At 39.5% G+C, this 24,419-nt stretch overlaps 1 pseudogene; it reads right to left on the reverse strand.

Moving 5' to 3' along the window:
- Window positions 1–23,535, reverse strand: part of LOC129657081 (mothers against decapentaplegic homolog 2-like) — a 47,183-nt pseudogene extending 23,648 nt beyond the window's left edge.
- Between the last annotated feature and the right edge of the window lie 884 nt (window positions 23,536–24,419).

A 24,419-nucleotide genomic window follows, 5' to 3' on the forward strand; every position in this document is an offset into this window, starting at 1 on the left:
GTTCAAGTTCAACCGGTTTTTAGGATTATTTGTGGGAATAGGATGAGACATTTGTCTATAATGGCTCCAGTTTTCTGGCTGGAAGAAGAGGCAACCTCACCAGGAGACAGGGCGGCAGAAAGGAGGACTGTATAGAAAGGGGAAAAAATGACACTATCAAGTGCCGACTGATAAAATGAAATCTGTCAAGTAAGTTGTGAATTTCTTTTTCAGAAACTGCCAAAACTGAATGTTATGAATGCTGTTAGGCATTTGTGACAGTAGCTTAGGTTAGGGCACAGATTTTGGAGTAAGGACAAATCTGAGTTCAAATTCTGCCTTTATTTCTAGCTCTGTGACTTCAGGCAAGTTACTTTTACTTCTCTGACCCTCAGCTTTCTTGCCTGTACCATGACTATGACACATAACTTACTTAAAAATGAAATGTTAGTATGTATAAAGTCCTTTGAGGAAGTAAAATAAATCCCTCATAAATCCCTATTGAGGCTTCCCTGATGGCCCAGTGGTAAAGAATCCACCTGCCAATGCAGGAGACACCTGGGTCAGGAGATTCCCTGGAGAAGGAAATGACAACCCACTACAGTATTCTTCCCTAGGAAATTTCACAAACAGAGTAACCAGGAGGATTACAGTCTATGGGGTCGTAAAAGAGTCAGACACGACTTAATGACTGGACAACAACAACAAGTTTTATTATACATGGTTATTTCCCTTATAAAATGAGTAAGAAAGCTTTATTTGAATCTTTAATCATTTTATTTATTTGTGACATATTTTATTTGTTACTAATTTAGACCAAACTGTTTGCAGTTTGATACCCAAACTAATACATTGCTTTGAATCTCTTTATGTTACCATGTCCCCATCTTCAATAACAACCAGAGGATTGCCTTTTTTTGAGGGAATAAAGGACAAAAGAAATCCCATATTTGTTTGCAATTAAGGAAGAAGGACTTTCCAAAGAGATGAGGGATGAGCAGAATTTTGAAGGGTAACAGGATATTGATGGAGAGAGCAGGAATGAATTTGTAGGTCAGTGGGTGGGTAGTTGGAATGAGAAAAGATATCAAGATGAAAATGAGCAAATCACATGTAGGAGATGGCATGCATATTTTGCTTGTGGGAACAGAGAGACGGCAGTGAGAGGTAATGAGAAATGAAGGTGGGATGGGATCCTAGGGGGTGTAATATTAGTGGAAAACCATGAAGGCCAGAGAGTGCTTGGGATGTGTATAATAAGTGACATAGAAGCACCAGAGATTGCTAAGCAGGCAAAGGACCTGAAGAAAATGAAGTTGGAGGAAAATCATTAGAGTGTCTATGAGTAGGTGGGATCTGATAAAAAGAGATTGGATGCAGAGAAACTGCTTCTAAGCCATCCCTGCAACTCAGGCTTGAACTGATGAGGATCTTGGATTGGGTGACTATGAGAGTGGAGAGGAAGGGGTCAATTAAAATGACCTGATTCTAATCCTTGTGGGAAGGAGTATGAAAAACAGAAAGATAACAATTGAAAATAACTAAAAATGTGAAAACCTAGAGTCCAGAGAAAGCTTGGAAATGGCAGTATTTTGAAGGGAGGTGAAGTGGAGGCAATGGGAGAAAAAAAGAGGAATGTTTTAATGAGGTTGTACATGCTTATATAATTTCGCTTATTTCACATGCTAGCAAGGCAATACTCAAAATCCTTGAAGATAGGCTTTAGCAGTACATGAACCTAGAACTTCCAGATGTATAAGCTGGATTTAGAAAAGGCATAGAAACCAGATATCAAGTTGCCAACATCTGTTGGATTAGAGAGAAAGCAAGGGAATTCCAGAAAAACATCTACTTCTGCTTCACTGGCTACTCGAAAATCTTTGTGTGCATCACAACAAACTGAAACATTCTTAGAGATGAGAATACCAGAGCACCTTACCTGTCTCCTGAGAAACCTGTATGCAAGTCAAGAAGCAACAGTTAGGACTGGACATGGAACAACAGACTCAAAATTGGTAAAGGAGTACATCAAGGCTGTGTGTTGTCACCTTGCTTATTTAACTTCTGTGCAGAGTTACATCATGAAAAATGCCAGGCTGGATGAATCACAAGCTGGAATCAAGATTGCAGGGAGAGATATAAACAACCTCAGATAGGCAGAGAGTGAAGAGGAACTAAAGAGCCTCTTAATGAAAGTGAAAGAGGAGAGAGAAAAAGCTGATTTAAAACTCAGCATTCAAAAAGCTAAGATCATGCCACCTGGTTCCATAACTTCATGGCAAATAGAAGGGGAAAATGTGGAAACAGTGACAGATTTTCTTTTCTTGGGCTCTAAAATCACTGTGGACATTGACTGCAGCCATGAAATTAAAGGGCACTTCCTCTTTGAAAGAAAAGCTATGACAAACCTAGACAGCATATTAAAAGCAGAGACATCACTTTGCTGACAAGGGTCTGTATAGTCAAAACTATGTTTCTTTTTTTTTTTTTTTACATTGTGAAATAAATTTTATTGTGATTATTTTACAAAAGAGAAATTTGGGCTTAAAGGTAATAAGTAATTTGCTCATGGTCACAGAGCTGGGAAGTGACAAAACTGATTTCAAATCAAGTTTTTCCAACTCTCTGGTTTTTTTTTCTCTACTTAATATGCTGGATTAGGCAGCATACAGTTTTTAAGGAATTTGAGTTCTTATTATAAATCTGTTGTTGTTTAGTCGCTAAGTTATGTCTGACTCTTTTATGACTCCATGGACAGTAGCCTGCCAGGCTTCTCTGTCTATGGGATTTCCCAGGCAAAAATACTGGAGTGGATTGTCATTTCCTTCTCCAAAAATAAAATAAAATTGAAAAAAAAAAAAAGAATCCACCTGCCAATGCAGGAGACATGGGTTCAATCCTGGTTGGCAAAACTATGTTTCTTTTCCATTAGTCTTGTACGGATGTGAGAGTTGGACCATAAAGAAGGCTGAGTGCTGAAGAATTGATGCTTTTGAATTGTGGTGCTGGAGAAAGCTCTTGAGAGTCCCTCGGACAGCAAGGAGATCAAATCAATCAATCCTAAAGAAATCAACCTTGAATATTCATTGGAAGGATCGATGCTGAAGCTGAAGCTCTAATACTTTGGCCACCTGATGCGAACAGCCAACTAATTGGAAAAGACCCTGATGCTGGGAAAGATTGAGGGCAGGATGAGAAGAGGGTGACAGAGTATAGGATGGTTGGATGGCATCATCGACTCAATGGATCTGAGTTTGAGAAGACTCCAGGAGATAGTGAAGGACAGGGAAGCCTGATGTGCTACAGTCCATGGGGTCACAAAGAGTCAAACACGACAGCAACTGAACAACAGCAATGCATAGTTGTGTCTGATGCTTTGTGACACCATGGACTATAGCTCGCCAGGTTTCTCTCTTCATGGAATTTCCTAGGCAAGAATACTGGAGTGAGTTGCCATTTCCTCCTCCAGGAGATCTTCCTGACCCATGGATTGAATCTGCATCTCTGCATCTCCTGCCTTGGCAGGCAGATTGTTTACCACCAGGCCACCTGGGAAGTCCCACTGTTTTAATAGAGCGAGGGATAAGAAGACAAATATATATTTCTATAGAACTTACATTTGAGTTACATGATGAAAAACTAGGACTATTTGGGTAATCTTGGGCCACAATGTTTTTGTTTAATTTTGTCTATGGATCTAAGACAAAGGAAAACAAAAGAAAGATAGTGAGTTAAGTTATGTATTCCTTGGATCCATGCTTCTAATTCTCAGTCTTCTCTCTACTGTGTCACCCTTGAACACAGGCATTTCAGGACTGGGGATATGAAAAGGGAGTTTGCCATGAGATTTGATACTCAGTGCAATACCTCAGAACTTCTACCAGCCTCTCTGCAGCTTGGGAGTGCAAGATGTTTGAGAGTTGGAATTTGTTGAGGAGATGTCTTAGAGGCCACTGATGCTATGGGACCAAAGTCTCTAATGACTGGCATGGGACGAGCACTTAGCATGCCAAGCACTGTGCTTGGTCCTTTGAAGATGTATTTCATAGTCATCAGTTATACATGGCTCTCTTTGCAATCTATGCATATAATGCAGTCTGTGTTAGAAGTAAAATCTTTTTCCTATGAAAAGCTCCTGTGAATATCTTAGTTTGAAATGTCTTTCTCAACTTTTTCTGTGCATAAGGATAGGAAAGACTGTGCCCTTTTAAGATTGATCAAATCACAGAATTACTGTTATCTTTAACACATTTAAGGTAACTTTAACTGTGAAGTAAAGTGTAAATTAGCAGGAAAACATGTTTGGTTTCTTGGCTAAGATGGGGAAGTTTTAGCAGTTGACATCCAGCTGGTTTTTGTGTTTGGGTTGTAAGCATTCTGTGTTTTTAATAGTGCTGACAAAATTAAAAAAAATAGGAATATGTAGTGAATGTAAAACCCAAGTCCTCTCTTAAAGAATCTCACCTGATTGATTTTGTATAGATACACATATCTTGCTTTCCTATATAATTTATTATGTATTATGCATCTTATATACCTTTTGCCCACAATAGAGGTACATGTATGTCTTTATAATGTCTGCATCTTTTCCAAGTTTAATCTCCCAATTTAGTGGACTTTAATACCTTTTAATATGCTAACTTGTTGTTGTTTAGTGCTAACTTATTCTTACAGCAAATATGGTAAATTGTGCTTATTTTACTCCATTTCTAAAAGTACTTTTAGATGGCCTGAAGATTTAAATTAAATGTGCATGTTATGTTGGCTTTTAATTGCATGCTTGCAATTTCTATAGATAGTGAAAATATTTTACTTTCTTTAGAAATAACTTTTGCATTTCATGGCTTAATAAAAATATTATATAGTTAGTCATAATGTGTGAAAAGGAGTTAATCTATTTTGAATTTGAATTTGTAAAGAATACTCCTTTAAAAAATTAACCCAATAGTGTAAAACTATTAATACACACAGTTGAGGGAAAACTCATTTAAAAGTGAAGAAGTCAGATTTTAAATAATAAAGTATTTGACCAGCTGTCTATGGATTAGGCAGGAACCAGTGTGTGGGCGAAAGTCTTTACCTTTGGCCACACTGAATCACCAGGAAGTACATTCCATCTCCTTTCTTCACTTAATGGCCACGTGGGTTGGAAAGTATTTTTCAAATTGGATTCCACAGTTTTCTGAAGCATCTTTGAATGTAGTAGCTCTTTGAAATTAAGTGTGATTTTTGACAGACAGGCTTTTGTTAAAGCAGGGTGAGAACTTCTTAAGCGTGAATTGAAAATACATGTCTCGTCTTCAGCTCACTTTATAAGACTTTTCATGCTTGTGTTGAAAGGACAGTGAAGATGGCTTCTCACTTAAGTGGTCTCAGGGCTTCAGTGCAGCCTACGCAAGGTACAGTAGCAGACTTCTCTCCACTCCAGCTGGTGGTCACAGTCATTCCTCAGCTCTGGCTGAGCACTGGCTGCTGTGTTCCCTGGAAGCTTCGCTGAGCCTTTGAATGATGAGAGGTCAGACACTAGCCCTTCATTACTCAGCTCAGGAAGTTTGCTTTAGGCACACACATTCCCAAACCCTACCTCCAAAATCTTTTGGGTAAGCTTTTTAGAAAAAAGTTTTCTTTTTTTTCCCTTCCCTAAAATGTTGGAGAATATACAAAATTAAGATGTTGGGCTTGAGAACCTTTCATTTAGAAGCTGGGGTTAGAGGAGTACAGAAAGGAAGAAAGCCTTTTGGTAGAGTTAAATTTTTTCCTAAATTGGGTTTAAGGGTAGCTGGTGGAGAAGAATAAGTCTTAGGAACAGAATGAACCTAAGATTATTAGGAAAACTGCACAGCTGGGACTTGACAGAATCAACCCATGAACCTCGTTTGTGAATTATGATCTCCAAATCTGATCTTAGATATTTTTTATTTGAAAGTAGAAATTAAAACATTTTAGACTTTTTCATCAAGAGGAAATCCAAATCCTGATCTGTTTTTAAAAGACTAGTTTCTTTTATTTTTCGTATTTTTCAAAGCCTGCTCACCAAACCCAGGCCAGTCCAGGGTTTCTTTCTTATGGTTCCATTTACTGGAGTAAGTGGGTCATCCCACTGCTGGTCACCTTATGCGTGGAAATTCAGCATCTCCTTTAGATTCAAGCATCAGAGGTGTTGGTTCTTGACTGACAGTCAAGGCTGAATAGCCATATATGAGGAATAAATGAACTAATTAATTCCCAAATTGTCCTTCATTTTTGTGTCTTCCTACTCTTCCCACGCAATGGCTGACCTTGAAGAACATGTCTTTTGAGAGAACCAGCAGTGTTCCTTATACTTTCCTGAAGGTTGATGAACCTAAGAGAAAGTGGTGGAAGAAAACTGGTCAGAGGTATTTCAGGAATGGAGACCTCTGCTTTAACCTGTTTTTGGAAGCTTACTATACTATGGGAATGGAGACTTGAGATTTCTAGATGGAAGTGTAACAAAGCACAGATTTTTACTCTCTTTGTGCTTGTTAGGAATACAGAGTCAGGCAAGGGTCACTAATTTTTGTATCAGGACATTTTTTTTAATAGCAAGTAGTAGAATGCCCAATTCAAACTGATTTAAGGTATTTGTTAAGTTATAAAATTTAAAAACCTGAGAATAAGGTTGTTTATGAAAGTCAGGAATGAAATTATTTTCACCAGGACCAGATTCTGTCTCTTAATTTTGTCATGTAACCTTTATGGTATTGGCTCTTTTCACTAATGTGTGCTTCCCAGGTAGCTCCATGATAAAGAATCCACCTGTGATGCAGGAGGTGCTGAAGATGCAGGTTTGATCCCTGGGTTGAGAAGATCCCTCAGAGGAGGAAATGGCAACCAAATTCGAGTATACTTGCCTGGGACATCCCATGGACAGAGAAGCCTGGTGGGGCCAAAGTCCATGAGGTCACAAGGGTCAGACACGACTGACCAGGTACACATTAGCCTTACACCTTACTAGAGTCAAGTGTGAATTCCAGTGTCCCACAGTAAGGTTAAAGTTCTGAGACTAACCCTGTTTGAATCTAACTGACTCAACTTGAACCATCGCTCATGACTGAACCAATGCCTGACACCGAGGGGAAGAAATAATCAAATTAACCAGGCTGAGATCATATAATTCTAGAAACTGAAAGGAAACTTAGCTTTACAGGAACCATGTTTTCTGTAAATAAAGAAAGGCTGAGTTCCTGTATGAAGGTTGACATGCTGCTAGCCAAGTGAAATAAATGGATTCTGGAGATTCAGAAGCAGTACTTATCTACTCTGACCCTGTAGTTCTTTCTCCTGAAAGTATGTTTACAGAGAGACTTAATACATATTTCACAGGACCAAGATACCTGAGTAGTGAAGTTATATAATAAAAATAGTTTCTATCAACTTGCTCCTCATTTGAAAACATTTTTTTCTTTCTAATTATAACATATTTCATTGTACAGCTCAAGTCTATACTAGATTTACTGATGACAATGCAATCATCAAACATTTATGTATGTGATGTACTCCAATAACTGTTGCAAATGTGTGTTTATAGCTCTTTTTACAGCTAACATGAAAAGACTAACAGAGATCAACTGAAACTTGTCAAATATTTTGCATGACTGTACGTAATCTTAACACATTAAAATTGCTAGAAAAAATTTGAGAAATACAGAAAGGATAAGAGAATTCAATGAAGAAAACAAAGAGAAATTTCAGTAGATGCTGAAGTTATATAATCCATTATGTATCAATTTTGTCTTATACCTAATAATCCTGTTATTAAATTTTTTTTCTCATGTCTAAAGACTGTTGTGACATTATTTCTTAGTACAAGTCTATGGCCAAAAAAAGAAATCATAGATTCTGCTGACATCCTATTTATTCTTACGATTTTACGACTTCAAATAAAAATCTGCCGCTGTCAGTGTTTCATCCTTTTTTTTTTCTTTCTCAGCTTCTCTGAGTACTGGGTAGGCTTCTATCTCCCCTGTGAATGAGATCTGTTTTGTAAACAATTGACATAGCATTGTTGACAGTTCTGACAGGTCTTAGAGAGTCAAAGGGAATAAAGAATAGAAAAACATTGGCAAAATCTGCATGGGTCCAAAAATGTGCAATATATTTCATGTTAATATTTTAGATTAAATGTTGCTTTTTATTCAGTTATTCTGAGTAGGATACACATGCATTAAATACATATGTACACATATATTGTATTTGATGGAGGAGCCTTAATATTGGGATAATCAGGATATATACTTACTACACAGTGCTAGCAGGTAAAGTTTTTAATAAATTAATAAGGTGATGAGTTTTACTTTTCAACCCTGTGCTATTGAACTGAACCAATATAATTGGCCAGTTATTTTGGTGTTATTGAAGAACATCATGTTCTTTTCCAGGAAATAATTTGGGTCTGATAATCTCACCATTCAAAGAACTGTGTCCCAGGTTTACAGGTTTTGGTCAAGAGTGCTGCAGCTGCTAAGTCACTTCAGTCGTGTCTGACTCTGTGCGACCCCATAGACGGCAGCCCACCAGGCTCCCCCGTCCCTGGGATTCTCCAGGCAAGAACACTGGAGTGGGTTGCCATTTCCTTCTCCAATGCATGAAAGTGAAAAGTGAAAGTGAAGTTGCTCAGTCGTGTCTGACCCTTAGTGACCCCACGGACTGCATCCTACCAGGCTCCTCCTTCCATGGGATTTTCCAGGCAAGAGTACTGGAGTGGGGTGCCATTGCCTTCTCCATGGTTAAGAGTAGTTGGGCCAAAATAGAAATGCAGTAAAGAGTGTTGGCCATAGAAACCAGGATGTCACGATGGAACTGTGGTACCTCTAAGTGCAAGGGTACAAGAGAGATGGGAAGGCACTTCGAGGAAAGGCTCAAATAGGTATTCATAGATGGCCAATTAGTTTTTAAAATGAGGGAACAACCAATGCTACAGTTAAGACTATAGTTAATGTAACCTGCTGTTTGTTTCCCCAGTTGGTTCAGGAGAATCCGTGTGCTAATCTACACCTATTTGTAGAAGTTGCATCAGGATCATTAACAAGCATCTATTGAGAATCAGCCATGTAAAATACATGCGCTAGGCCAGAATATTAGAAAGTCACAAAAATTTCTATTCTTGAGGACCTTGAAAAGAAGTTGGGGAAGTAGGAAATATTTAAAAGCATAAATATTAATACTAAGTAATATGGGTTAATTCATAGTATAAACTGGGGTTAGTAGATATAAAATGTTATACATAATGGATAAACAACAACATAATGGATAAACAACTAGGTTCTTACTGTATAGCACATGAAACTATATCCAGTCTCCTGGGATAACCCATAATGGAAAAGAATATTAAATATGTATGCATATGTAAGCTGAATCACTTTGCAGTATAGCAGAAATTAGCACAACTCTGTAAATCAACTATACTTCAAATAAAAAAATGAAAATAAAGTCAACAATTTTTTTAAGGATCAGTTAGTAAATATTTTAGGCTTTGTGGGCATTTGGTCTCTGTTGTAGCTATTTAACTCTGTTGTTGTAGCATAAAAACAGCTATGTAAATGAATGAGTGTGATGTGTCCCAATAAAACTTTATTTGTGGACACTGGAATTTGTAATTCATATAATGTTCACGTATTGTGACATACTAATCTTCATTTGATTTTTTTCAACAATTTAAAACATAAAACCTATTCTTGGCTTGCATGTTGTACAAAAACCACATGGGCTAGATTTCGTATGTGGGCTGCAATTTGCTGATTCGTGGTATAGTTGATAAGTGCTCTGGCTTACTGGGCTACAGTCAGTCAGTTCAGTCTCTCAGTTGTGTCCAACTCTTTGTGACCTCATGGAATGCAGCATGCCAGGCTTCCCTGTCCATCACCAACTACCAAAACTTGCTCAAACTCACGTCCATTGAGTCGGTGATGCCATCCAGCCATCTCATCCTCTGTAGGCCCCTTCTCCTCTTGCCTTCAGTCTTTTGTAGCATCAGGGTGTTTTCCAATGAGTCAGTTCTTTGCATCAGGTGGCCAAAGTATTCAGTTTCAGCTTCAGTATCAGTCCTTCCAATGCGTATTCAGGACTGATTTCCTTTAGGATTGACTGGTTTGATCTTCTTGCAGTCCAAGGGATCCTTAAGAGTCTTCTCCAACACCACAGTTCGAAAGCATCAATTCTTTGATGCTCAGCTTTCTTTATAGTCCAACTCTCACATCCATACACGACTACTAGAAAAACCATAGATTTGACTAGATGGACCTTTGTTGGCAAAGTAATGTCTCTGCTTTTTAATATGCTGTCTAGGCTTGTCATAGCTTGTCTTCCAAGGAATGAGCGTCTTTTAATTTCATGGCTGAAATCACCATCTGCAGTGATTTTGGAGCCCCCAACCCCAAAATAAAGTCTCTCACTGTTTTCCAATGAGTCAGTTCATTGTTTCCCCATCTATTTGCCCTGAAGTGATGGGAGCAGATGCCATGATCTTAGTTTTCTGAATGTTGAGTTTTAAGCCAATTTTTCACTCTTCTCTTTCACTTTTATCAAGAGGCTCTTTAGTTCTTCTTTGCTTTCTGCCATAAGGGTGGTGTCATCTCCATATCTGAAGTTGTTGACATTTCTCCTGGGAATCTTGATTCCAGCTTGTGCTTCATCCAGCCTGGCATTTCACATGATGTACTCCACATATAAATCAAACAATCAGGGTGACAATATACAACCTTGACGTACTCCTTTCCCAATTTGGAGCCAGTATGCTGTTCCATGTCCATTCTAACTATTGCTTCTTGAACTGCATACAGATTTCTCAGGAGGGTACAGGAATGTGACAAATTCATTGTCAATGACTGACTTCTAAGAGGTAAGTCAAATATATAAGACTATATGCTCGTATTTGCAATAACTATGTTTAGTCTCCAATGTCTTGTAGTCAACTAACTGGTTAATTATTTTCAGTGGAAGCTCAGAGGTATATGTGTGTGCCATTGGGTAATGGTTTAGTGTCTAAAGCATAAGCCTTGTTTATAAGAGAGCAGTGAGAGAAAACTGAAAATGTGAATAGGAAGCAGAGATCTCTGAATGCTGAGCTGAGCGGGTTATCCTTCAAGAAAGAAGTGCTTTAGAGGCTTCTGAGCTAGGGAATAATCTGTTCAGAATTGTGCTTCAGGCGGTTTAGAGTTTAGACCAGAAAGATGAAAGAAAAGCAGAGTAAGGGAACTAACATTACTGGACTTCTATTATATGTGGGAAACTGTCTAGAAGTTTGTAAAATAATTTATCCATTTAGTGACATGAAAGGGAAAGCCAGTTTGTAAAGTATTGCAGGAATGTGATGAGAAGGGAAAGGTGCTAGAAAAGTCTTGTACTCTTTTGCTTCAGACTGAATGTAGCAAATACAGGAAAGAATCAAAGAGAATTCAAGGGTGACTGAAAGGATGTATTGGGCAGTCAAGAGGAGGAGTTGGTTTCTGGAAAGATGTTTGGGCAGAGAAACATGTACTCATCCAAGTAAATTAGCACTGGCCAACAGACACAAGTTCCAAGAGATTCAGCAGAAAATTAATTGAGTTTTAGTAAATACTGCCCAAAGATGACTTTAAAAAATGTTACTATACGCCTTAAATTATTAACAGTTGCTTGTATTGTTGCTTTGTCATTTCATTCATAACAGTGGGTATGGGAAGTTTTGGTTATGCCTTGTGGATTAGTAAAAATGTTTGGATAGCTGAAAAAAAACTCAAGACATTAAGGAAAATGAATACAAACACAGAAATTGTCACACTGAATTTAGTAGTTTCAGAAATTGGGTGTATTATGAGCAGTAATTGTTTTAGTTCCAAATTAAATATGTCAAAATCCATGTGTTTAACACCTTTAACATATGCCTCAAACATATTCTATTTCTTATCCGCCTAACATTTGGTTTATGAATTGTAAACCAAAGATTTGATTTGCAGAGGCCTTACTGCTTTAGTTTGCTGACTTGTGGCACCTATTCTTTTTCGGTAGAAAATCGTCAAAATCACAGACAGTTTCTTTTTGCTTTTGACTGATCCATTCCGTTTCCCCCGAGTTCCTTGTGTGATTACCTAGATGTTGTCACTGCTCTTTCGGTCTTTCCTCTGAGTGGCTCAGTTACTCTGTCCACTCTGATTATTAATCTGCCAACATGGTCACATTTTCTAATTTAGAGAATTAGTGACGATTTCTTGTGAAGCCCATCTTCAGTGATTTGCATTATTGGTACCCGTGGATGCTGAGGAAGACTGGCTTGGAGTCACAGTTCCTGACATTTTAATATTTCCGCTGCTCTCCTGAGGAGGTTGAGTGCATGTAGAATTAAGGATGAGGCATACTGCTGGGTCTGTTTAGCTGTGTAAAACCAAGAAGGCAATTTTGTTCCTCTCTCCTCCTTTCTTCCTCTTTCCTTCATTTCTCATTCCTTATTTCCTGTGTTCTTTTCTTCTTTCCACTGAAGTATTCATTCCAGTCAAGATGAGATGAGGGAAACAGAAGCCATTTTAAATCTTCCAAGTGGGAATGATTTTAATATGGGAAAATAGAGGCTTTTATAGTTACTGGATAGACTGGTGTCATAGGAGTCAGGGAAGCCACTGCCTCTGGAATCTACACCAAAGTAGAAGATTCTCAAGCAGGTTCTTCTGCTTCTCCTTCTTAGTTTGCCAAGATATATGCAAATTCTTCTCATTGGAAGATTGCAGTGGAGAACAACGTGAGGAAAGGAATTCTGGGAACTGTAGTTCCAATCTCCTCATCTCTGCCCCTCAAAACAGAGGACAGAATAGATGGAGAGAACAATGACATCAAGCTGAAAACACTCTGACATATTTGCTGAGCCTCTATCAAGCTAGACAAAGCTGAACGTGGTGATTTCTATCCTCAACATGCTCACAGTCTGGTTGAAGTGAAGTGAGTCATTCAGTTGTGTCCGACTCTTTGTGACCCCAAAGACTAGCCCACCAAGCTCCTCCAGGCAAGAATTACTGGAGTGGCTTGGGATTTCCTTCTCCAGGGGATCTTCCCGATCCAGGGACTGAGCCCAGGTCTCCTACATTGCAGGCAGATTCTTTACCATCTGAGCCACTAGGGAAGCCCCATAGTCTGGTTAAGTTGACCAATATGTTATTTTTCTAAGATGGTAAATTTTGCTGAGCAACTATGCCAGGACAAATTCTCCCAGTAAAGCTCTGTTACAAAATGGATTATTAATCACCAGGGTTGTTTATATCCTAGCTCATATCAAGTCCCCAGATGTTAGTAGCTACTTGCAGTGAAAGCTTGTTGCTTTTGTTCAGTGACTAAGTCACCTCTAACTCTTTGCAACTTCATGGACTGTAGCCCACCAGGTTACTCTGTCCATGGAATTCTCCAGGCAACAATACTGGAGTGTATTGCAGTTTCCTTCTCAAGTGGGTCTTGTTGGACCAGGGATCGAACCCATGTCTCCTGCATTGGCAGGTGGATTCTTTACATGGAGCCACCAGGGAAGTCCACAGTAAAAGCTTGATATATAAGCATTCCAGAGATATAAACATTGCCCCCAGCATATGTAGTATAATGCCACTAAATTCTCAAGCTGATTTTCACAATATTAATGATAATTAAATTATTTTCAGTTGATTTTTGATGATAAATTAATTTCAAATTACATTATCCCTCTTGACGGGGTAAAACATCCCATATATAAAGAGGGTAAAGGGTTATACGAGAATAACTTCATAATACTTCAGACCAGCTCTGTTCATTTTAGCACCATATATGACTACATTACAAAGATGCTTTCAAATGGAATTTAGTGACTATAGATTATTGGGGATTTGGTGAAATTGATGTTTCCAGTCTTAGTCCTGTCATGTATGTAATACCTTTCAACAGGGGCAAGTGATATTTTGAGAGATGGGTATCCTATGCATGAGAAACTAGCTGCCTAAATTATATATTGTCTCTTCCAGACTTAGTTTTCTCAACAAGATGCACTGAATCATAGGGGACACAGAACTCAGTAGCAGAGTGTTATATTTAAATGTGTGCTTGTGGCAGTAATGCACAAACACACCTGTACACAGCTGCCTTCTATGGCTCCCACATCCCACATGCAGGATAAAATCTTAGCCCCTTATCATAGCCCAAAGCCTGGGCTCTGCAGTCTCAGAACTCAGGGCTTCCTCACATTGGTCTTCTTTACCAAGTCCTTCCTGATTTGTTTTGTCATCTCATACCTGGATATCCTTGTAAATGCGTTCTGCTCAAACTGAGACTCTATCATCCTCCCCTTCTCCTTTCCTTCATCTACACTGGCACTCCAAGCAACCTGATTCCTGTTCATTTTTTATACTCTGAATCCTGCCATGTGCTGTGTCCTCTATATCCATGGGACTCATCGCTCGACTATTTTACCACTTAAATGTTCATTTTGATGGCTTGGTTGCTTTTAAGTTTTCTGCATCAGACTAAAAGCTCCTCAAAGATGGAGACTATTCTTATGCAATTTGGCACCTTTAAGACAATTATTATTTATTTATTTGGCTGCACTGGGTCTTAGTTGCAGCATGTGGGATCCAGTTCCCAGACCAGTGATCGAACTCAGGCCCCAAGCATTGGGAACTCGGAGTTCTAGCCACTGGACCACCAGGGAAATCTCACAACTTGCCATCTTCAGAGCTGACCAGAAGTTCCAATACATAGTAAATGCTCATTAACTGATAAATGAATGAATGAACAAAGCTAGGGAGCAGGCAGCTTATAATCACAGTGATAAAATGAATAAAACAGAGCTAACTTTCCACTTATCCTCATTTTATTACTTCATAACTGTAATTGTTATAACTTTTTAAAATCATAATTCTCCAAATGGAAGGAATTACAGATCTTCCATGGTGTTTTGCCTAGTGCCTTGTATTCTACTGGGGCCCTCAGTACAATCAGCAATGCCTATAATAATGAACTAAACTGGCTAATGTATAATTTTTCCTTCTAATTAATTCACTCTCCCTAGTTTACCTTGCAAATCCAGCTGCTGGGAGAAGCTCTGATGGTTATGGGGTTAAAGAGGAAATGGTCATAATTTTTATTTAGTGTTTTCCATATAAATGTACCTCATTATCTGCTGTACCTCATTATATATGATCTATTTTATGACCATTTAGTTCTCCTTAGCAGTCCTGCTTTTATTCTGTTATGCTTGCTGTCTAAACTCTCAACTTTATGACTCCATTACCCCAGCTCCCTGCTGCCTGCTGTCCCACTCCCACTGCTGAGGTAGATAATACAGCTTTGCTGTTGCCAGGCCAGCATTTCTAATAAATTCCTCACATACAGACAGGCAGCGGCATAAGGCACAGCGGCTCTGTGTAATGCTTTCATATCACATCACTAGACTCTCATTAGATACTTGTGAGAGAAATTACCACTGAGGCTTCTTCAGGCACAATAGCATTAATGAAGTTAGGAAATGACTCCCACAGATGTTTGACACTCAATCAATCCTACTTAATTTAATTACACTCCTGACTGAAAGACAAAAGAGATGCTCTTGTAGTCCAACTCTTGCTTTTTATTTTCTCATATGCCTTTTACCCCCTTCTGACTTACTTAATCCTTGCTGAGAAATGTCAATGTAATTAAATTATAATTATTTAAAAGTGGACTTTGTTATAATGCTTTGTATCATTTTCCACTTCTCTCCCCCTACCAAGCTGCAAGTACTTGAGAGCTCTACTATGTAAATAGAGTGGTGGAGTGGGGAGAAAATGGCTCTTATAACCTTGATTCATCCATGTCTTACACCTCCATAATTAAGGATACTCTTGATGCTGCCACTTACAACTCTATGTCATGAAATTTTGTTCAATAACATATTTTCAAGGAAGTTGAATAGATTCTGGGAAGATTTCTTTTCCCCAGTCTTAGCATGTTAGAATATGTTTATAAATAACCAGCATTAAAATTAAGTGATACTATACTGTACTTTGGGCTTCCCAGGTGGCCCTAGTGGTAAAGAACTTGCCTGACAATGCAGGAGATGTGAGAGATTGGAGTTTGATCTCTGGGTTGGGAAGATCCCCTGAAGAAGGGCATGGAAACCCACTTAGTATTCATGCCTGGAGAATCCCATGGACAGAGGAGCCTGACAGGCAACAGCCCATAGGGTCACAAAGAGTCAGGCACAACTGAAGTGACAGCATGCAAGCATTCATACTGTAATTTATTTGCACACATAAGACTACTTCAGTCTTCACAATGGCTTAGAAGCATGAGTATAATTGTCATTTTAGACATAAAGGATTTAGAGATAAAAGATAAAACAAATAGTGGTTAAGTGACTACCTTGTTCAAGACTTTATGGTCAGTAAACAATGATCTTAAAACTTCAACTTTTCCCCTTCATTGTTGATGTGAAGTCGCTCAGTCATGTCTGACTCTTTGTAACCACATGGACTGTAGCCTACCAAACTCTTCCATCCATGAGATTTTCCAGGCAAGAGTACTGGAGTGGGCTGCCCTTCTCCAGGGAATCTTCCCCACCCAGGGATCGAGCCCAGGTCTCCTGCATTGCAGGCAGATGCTTTACCGTCTGAGCCACCAGGGAAGCCCATTCATTGGTTCATTCAACTAACAATTGCAGTATTCCTGGAACTGAAAAAGTTGATGAATAGATATACAGCGTAAAAGCCAGGTGGTATGGCTTGGATAGACCTATGCAAAGGAGGCAGTGGGAGCAATTGGAGGAAACCAACTAGGGCATGAGAGGTGCTGGTGAAAGAAAAGCCAACAGACTCCAAGAAGTGTGGAATATACACTGAAATAAAAGTGACTCTGATTTTTTTTTTCTTTTGTAATGTGATCAGCTTGAATTTTAGGAAGAATCCATCTAGTTTTAGTATGGGTCACGTTAAGAATGCTTCACAGAGTGGATGCACTGCCTTATGTAAGCACAGGAAGAAAAGGAGAATTGGGAGGGAAGATTGTAATTTTCACTTTGAATGTAGTTTTCTTGTCCATGGGACACGAAGGTGGATATATCGGTGTGTGGCTCAGTAGGAGGATCTGGCAGTGTGGGTTGTGTGTTTGTTCATTATATTACTTAATACATTATGATATTTTATCATAGTCATTTGTTTACATGCTTGTCTTCTCTACTAGAGTATAACCTCCTGAGGGCCCAAACCACTGTCTTCTTCAAGTTGATATTCCCAGGTTCTAGTAGATGTTTGTTGAATTTTATTAGAATATCATCAAATTGCTTTCTTGGAAGTTATTTTTTTTAAATTACTCTTTTATTCAATATTATAATATAGATTATTTGTGTATTTGTATTAACTATACCATGAAAGTGTTAGTTGCTCAGTTGTGTCCAACTCTTTGCAACCCCCTAGACTGTAGCCCACTAGGATCCTCTGTCCATGGGATTCTCCAGGTAAGAATAGTGGAGTGGGTTGCCATTCCCTTTTCTAGGGGATCTTCCTGACCAGGGACTGAACCCACATCTCCCACATGGCAGACAGATTCTTCACTGTCTAAGCCACTATGGAAGCCCATAGTGAAGGTTTACCATAACCTCATTTTAAAGATATAGAAATTGAGATGTGCGCTTTTTTTTTTTTGGCTGTACCTATGGTATGTGGGCTCTCAGTTTTCAGACCAGGTATCATACCCACACCCCCTACCGGGGAAGCATTGGGTTTTAACCACTGGACCACCAGGGAAGCCCTGAAGCTACTTTTAAAATTTCCCAATATTCCTTAACTTCAAATGCTACTAGCTGCATGATGTCTGAATACAATACTCTTGCCAGTTTTACCTTCCAGTTTTCTCTGGGGCATTGTAAAGGAGAGCGGAGCTTGAGGATTCATATTTGTATAGAATCTTTCTGCTTCTGAGACCTGCAGACAGACAGAGCAGGTTGCAAACCTAACCCAGCTATCTGAAGGCTCTATGGTCTTTGGCAAGTTTGTTAACCAACTTTAATTTCCATTTCTATAATGTAAGGATAATATTATCTTCGTTACAGCACTTTCAATTAGCTAAACAAATATTTATTGGATATTAATTATGTGTCAGGCTCTGTAATGGGAGATGAATTTGAGTATCTGCCTCTTATAGTTCCCCTCCTGGGGAACTCCAAAATCTTTTTTTGCCAATCAGCACCTATTGGAAAGATGATAGCCATAAAAAGTAGCTCTTTCCTCTGAGGAAAGGTGGACAACTTGGGATAGTGAGCTTTTTGATGGGTATGGGGGACCAATAAAGCCATTTATGCCACTATAAATGTCTTTAATAAACTGTTTTGTTTCATTATAACACCAAAATTATATTGTGAAATAAGCCAAAATCTTAATGCAAGATTTTGAACTGTATGTATCCTATAAGCAGTGGAAAGCCTTTGTAAAATTTTAAGTCAGGGAGAAAAATACCCACATTTATCTTTGAACAAGACTCCCTCAGCCTGCAGAATGAAGAACAGACAAGATTTAATGCTGGGGACAAGATAGAAAGTACTATAGTTCCTCAGTGGAATCTTATAGTGATTTGGGCTAAGGTGATGGTAGTAAGATGGAGAGAAAAGGGAGATAAAGAAATACTTAGAAAATGTAATCAAATGTATTTGGGAATAGCATTGGTATAAGTGGGTGTTAAAGGAAAAGGAGTCATTCAAAAATATTACTCTTGAGCACTGGATGGTAGAGATAGACAACACAGTAAGAAGAGCAGGCTTATTGATAAGATGATGAATTGTGTTTAGTTTGAACTCGATCAGTTTTATGTGCCTGGGGTACACAAAAGTGCAGATGCTATGGAAGCAAGATTTAAGTGTCTGTATTAACTCTATAATATTCTAGCTTTCCATGGAGCAGTCCTATTGCTTAGACAGCTTGATAAATTTGATAAAACCTAAGAAAAACCAGGTATCCACTGGAGCCCTCTAGGTTGCTGATTGCAATTCTTCCATTGCTCGTGCTTGGGCAGGTGGGTGGCTGTATTACCAGGCGCATGCCTGGTGGCTCACAGAGGCAACTGGATTGGGAATGGCTTAACCAGCTAGTTTTTTCCAACTTCAAAATCAGGACAACAGATGAGAATTCTAAGTTGGATAATCCAGAATGCCAATAACACAAGAATCTAATTTGGAAACAAGCCATTTCATCTTAATGGGCTTAGTGTAATTAATATAATAATTATATTATTAATATTTGTTGTACGTTTATTTGGATTCCATGGTGGCTCAGATGGTAAAGAGTCTGCTTGCAATGCAGGAGACCCAAGTTTGATCCCTGGGTCGGGAAGATCCCCTGGAGAAGGAAATGGAAATCCACTCCAGTATTCTTTCCTGGAAAATCCCATGGACAGAGGAGCCTGGCGGGCTATGGTCCATGGGGTCGCAAAGAATTGGACATAACTGAGCGACTTTTATTTATAGGACTGTTTAGTTATAGGATCTTTGTGTCACATTGTGTCACATACAGGATTACATGGCATAACAACATTTTATTAATCTGTTAAAAGGGATTTCTTGTAATTTTCTCTTCCTTTTTATTGCCATATATATTGCAAACCTCCTTCCTGTATGTAATAAAAGAACACTGTAGACGAAACAAAGCAGACCTTATGTGTTTGGTTGGTATTATATATTCTTGCCATTCTTAATCTTACCATTTGCAGAAGGTGACTAATTTGAGAAGGCAAAATGTGCAATCAAGGCTTAAAAAAATGGTGATAATTACTCCTTTTCTGTAGGAGTAAAGCATTATCTATTCTGAAAATTGAGTGAAATTACACAACAGTCTCAGCGGACAAATGTGTCCTATTTATAAATCAAAAGTTGATAGGTAGGCCTTTAACACATGCTTTGAATATTAATAAGTAAGGCTTAATGTCTGAGCATTGGGCTATTATTTTATGACCGCATTTGCTAGAACAAGCAGACCTAGTCTTAAATGCACATCTATGAGACTCCAGGGATTGATAAAATGACTGGAAATAATGAAAATTCAAATGAGGCATGTTGTAGATAATAAGGGCCCCGGTTCTTTCTCTCTTTGCAACCACACCCTTTGCCTTGTGACTGAAGTTTCTTCTGCTGCTGCTGTTGCTGCTGCTGCTAAGTTGCTTCAGTCATGTCCGACTCTGTGCGACCCCATAGATGGCAGCCCACCAGGCTCCCCCGTCCCTGGGATTCTCCAGGCAAGAACACCAGAGTGGGTTGCCATTTCCTTCTCCAATGCATGAAAGTGAAAAGTGAAAGTGAAGTCGCTTAGTCGTGTCCGACTCTTCGCGAACCCATGGACTGCAGCCCACCAGGCTCCTCCTTCCATGGGATTTTCCAGGCGAGAGTACTGGAGTGGGGTGCCATTGGCTTCTCTGGGCCTTTATGCAAGTTTGCCCACATGATTTGCTTTGATCTGTAGCATGTTAGGAAGTGTGGTGAAACTGAAGCCTTGAAAAGTATTTGCTCATTTGGGCTTGTTCTACTATCTATCCCCTTGCTATGAAAAGAACAGGTCTTAGTTCTGTAATTCTGGGAGGATTACAGGAATCAGTGGAGCAGAGCAGACTTCTGAGAAGCCCAGCCTAGAGCAGCCAACCCTCTGACCCTTAGATTCACAAGAACAAATGGTTGCTGTTTTCAACTGTTGAGCTTTTATGTGGTATATAAGGCAACAGTAATATTATATTGGGCTTCCCAGGAGGCTCAGTGGTAAAAAAAATCTGTGTGCCAATGCAGGAGACACAGGAGACGCCTGTTCAATTCCTGTGTTGAGAAGATCCCCTAAAGAAGGAAATGGCAACTCACTCTAATATTCTTGCTTGGAGAATCCCATAGACAGAAGAGACTGGTGGGCTACAGTCCATAGGGTCACAAAGAGTTGGACACAGCTTAATGACTAAACCACCACCAACAATGTGATATTAGCTAAATAATATGGGGAGTTGCAGACTCAACAAAAAGACCCTAGCTAATGTTAGTAACGGAGAAGGCGATGACACCCCACTCCAGTATTCTTGCCTAGAAAATCCCATGGACGGAGGAGCCTGGTAGGCTGCAGTCCATGGGGTCGCGAAGAGTCGGACACGAATGAGCGACTTAACTTTCACTTTTCACTTTCATGCATTGGAGAAGGAAATGGCAACCCACTCTGGTGTTCTTGCCTGGAGAATCCCAGGGACGGGGGAGCCTGGTGGGCTGCCGTCTATGGGGTCGCACAGAGTCGGACACGACTGAAGCGACTTAACAACAACAATAACAACATTAGTAACCAATAAACCTGAGGGGAAACAAGAGAGTAAAAAGAAATGGAGAGTGAAAGTAAGAGCAAGAGCGAGAGCGAGAGAGGTAGAAGGAGAGGGAAGTGGAGCGGGAGACAGAGACAAACAGAGACACACACAGATTGACATTGGATCAATACATAATTCAGTGCAAGAGAACACAATGGTTCTGAGGTTAAAGTGAAATCACTGGGGAAAGTCAAGGGCTTGGCACACGAGGAATGGAAACATGAAAGCATCCAGAAAAAAGGTTCAAGCAGATTTCAGGTCAAGGAAAATAACTGAACACCAATTTGTGAATGGTCTAGACAGTGGGAGTTACTGCAAGAAAATGCTCTCTGTCCTAAGGTTAATCTTCCCTTTCTCTGCCCTCTGTCTCGCTTCAGCCCCTGATACACTTGTTCTGTTGGCATAGTTTGGTCTCCTACCATACTCCAAGAGACATCTGGTCATGACTGGAGTTTCGATTGTCATGATTAGATGGATCAGGGCTACTGGCACACACAGTGTGTAGAGGCCAGCAATTCTGCCAAATACTCTGTAGTGCACAAAGGCAGCTGCCAACAACAAAGAACTATTCTGTCCAAAATGTCTATAGTGACACATTTGAGAAAGCTTGCTTTGGAGATAACTGGTGTGGCCTGGCCCTGAGAAATTCCCGAAGCCTAACCAAGAAAGAAGACCAAGTGAAAGTCAGACAATTTATTTTGGGGGGCCTTCCACACACCAGACCCTTTATTAGACACAAGGGTTATAAGCATGAAAAAAATTATTTTTCATAGTTTCCTAGGCCTTTTTGAAGGCCTAGGATCCTTGTTTAAGAGTAATAATGAGCCACTGATGGATTTAAAGAAATGGTATGCTTATAATTATATCTGAGAAAGATGGCTCTGATTACCCAGTAGATAAAGATCTAGGGGCTCACAGGAGGAAAAATCACCAGGAAAGGAAGGATTGATCCTGGAAATGGCCCATAATGCAATTCCCTGGTATTTCACTCACAGATGAGGAAATTCATCTGAGGTGACTGAAAGAAAACTAGAAGCTGGGGAAGGGGCTGAAGCACGTAAGCAAGTAGCTCAGAACCTCCCAATAACAGGGAGGCACTGGGCAGGGCTCTGGTTGGTATGGGTAGATGAAGTGGCAAAACCTCTCTTACCCACAAGAGTGAGTGGAGAAGCTCTAACTAGTACTTCTTCCTTTTACCCTGCAGGTAGGTAATGGCATGGAGGGCCCTATCATATTTTCCATACAGTCCTCAGGTCAGTTTACTAAATAAACATATATTGGAGCCTACTGTGTGCCTAAGGTAACAATCTATGTTCAGTGTCTGCTTTATTAGCAGTAGGACTTTGGTAAATTTATTTTCTGATTCTCAGCCTCAGTTCTCTTCTGTAATATGAGAATAAAAATACTACTGCATCACAAGGTTGTTTTGAGGATTAAAAAATTTTGTTCATGTGAAAACAGTGTCTGGTAAACATTCTTATAATTGCTTGTCGAGCACCAGAGATAGAAAGATGAATACAAATGATCCCAAATCCCAGGGAATGTACGGAATGATAGACAGACAGTAAACATATAATTTCAATAATGAGATTAATACAATGATAGAACCGCATTCTATAGAATTGCAAAAGAAATGTGTCTTTTACAGAGCTCTCTGTCTCCAGCCTGGGATGTTCTGTGGATTTCTCAACCTATGTATCTCTCTGCTTTGTGGATGTAACCCCTGGAATGTTCCAAAGGAAATGCAGGTGCCCTTATTTATTCTGTTGCCTGAGGGAGAAACTTGCATGTCATTCTAGTGCCTCAACCTCATTGCTGCCCAATCAATCACCAGGTTTGGCAGTTTCAACCTCCCAGTATCTCTTACAGCCAGCTGTTTCTCTCCACCCTTGCTGTCATAAACTTTGTTCATAACAGCTTTATTTCTTCCCCTAGATTACTGCCATTGCCTCCCAGTTGATCTTCCTTCCTCTAGTGTTGCTCCTTCTATCTTGCCTGCACTGCAGCCTGAGGGATCTTTCCAGAACACAGAGCTGATGGTATTATTCCCCTAACTAAAACTCTTCAATGGTCCCAGTTGTTTCAGTGTAAAGTTCAGCCTCCTCAGGCAGCATGCGATGTTCTTTATACGCGTGACTTCTCAGTCTGCCTTCTGTGGCTGTCCTCCTTGCAGTAGACACTTCCTGCATCCTGAACAGCGTGGCAGTCTACGAACACGGCACTTCCTCTCTCAGATCTGTGTGCATGCTCTGTCACTTCAGCCATGTCTGACTCTGTGGGACACTATGGATTATAGCCTGCCAGGCTCCTCTGTCCATGGGATTCTCCAGGCAAGAATACTGGCGTGGGTTGCCATGTCCTCCTCCAGGGGTTCTTCCTGACGCAGGGATTGAACTAGCATCTCTTGTGTCTCCTGCATTGGCAGGCGGGTTCCTTACCACTAGCCCATCTAGGAAACCTTCTCTCACATCTGGGTTTTTACAAATGTGCCTCTGACCTTTTTATTCCTTCTTTGATAGAGAGTTAATGCAAGACCTGGAAACCTGGGGGAACAAGCAAATTTCAGTGATTCACCCCACAGTGTTCTCCTTTCTACAGAGCATACGTGAGAGGCCATTTTCCTCCTTATGCTTTCCCCGCCATACACTCTTTTCCTTTTGTTGTGGTGTAGGGATCCAATTTCTTGAATAAATATTTGAAGTTTACCACTTCAAATATTTATTTAATAAATTTGAAGGTAAATATGGAAAAGCTACAAAATACAGAAATTTAGTTTATTAAATTCCTTTCAATTATAAGAAAAATATGAAGCGTGCTTCACATCTGTATTTTTTATTTTGAAAATATTGTGCTAATAAATCCTAAAGTCAGTGCATTGAAGGTATCAGCAAGACTGAAATCACTACATTTTTTTTTTTTCTGAAGGAGTAGAATATATAAATGCAAGTCATTCCTTATTAACCCACTCTTTATTTATCTCAAATATGGTACTTTTGCTTCTGTTTTCTAGGATAATTGCTGTGCATTGTATCATAGTTCTCCTTCACTTTGGATTATTAGCCATCTCTATGACATGCATATATGACTTCAGCTGACTTGTTATAGGATGATTATTGGTTATTTTGGCTTTCTAAATTTCAAAGTGATAC

The sequence above is a fragment of the Bubalus kerabau genome, chromosome 7 (genome assembly GCF_029407905.1).
Source record: "Bubalus kerabau isolate K-KA32 ecotype Philippines breed swamp buffalo chromosome 7, PCC_UOA_SB_1v2, whole genome shotgun sequence".
Taxonomy (NCBI): Eukaryota; Metazoa; Chordata; class Mammalia; order Artiodactyla; family Bovidae; genus Bubalus; species Bubalus kerabau.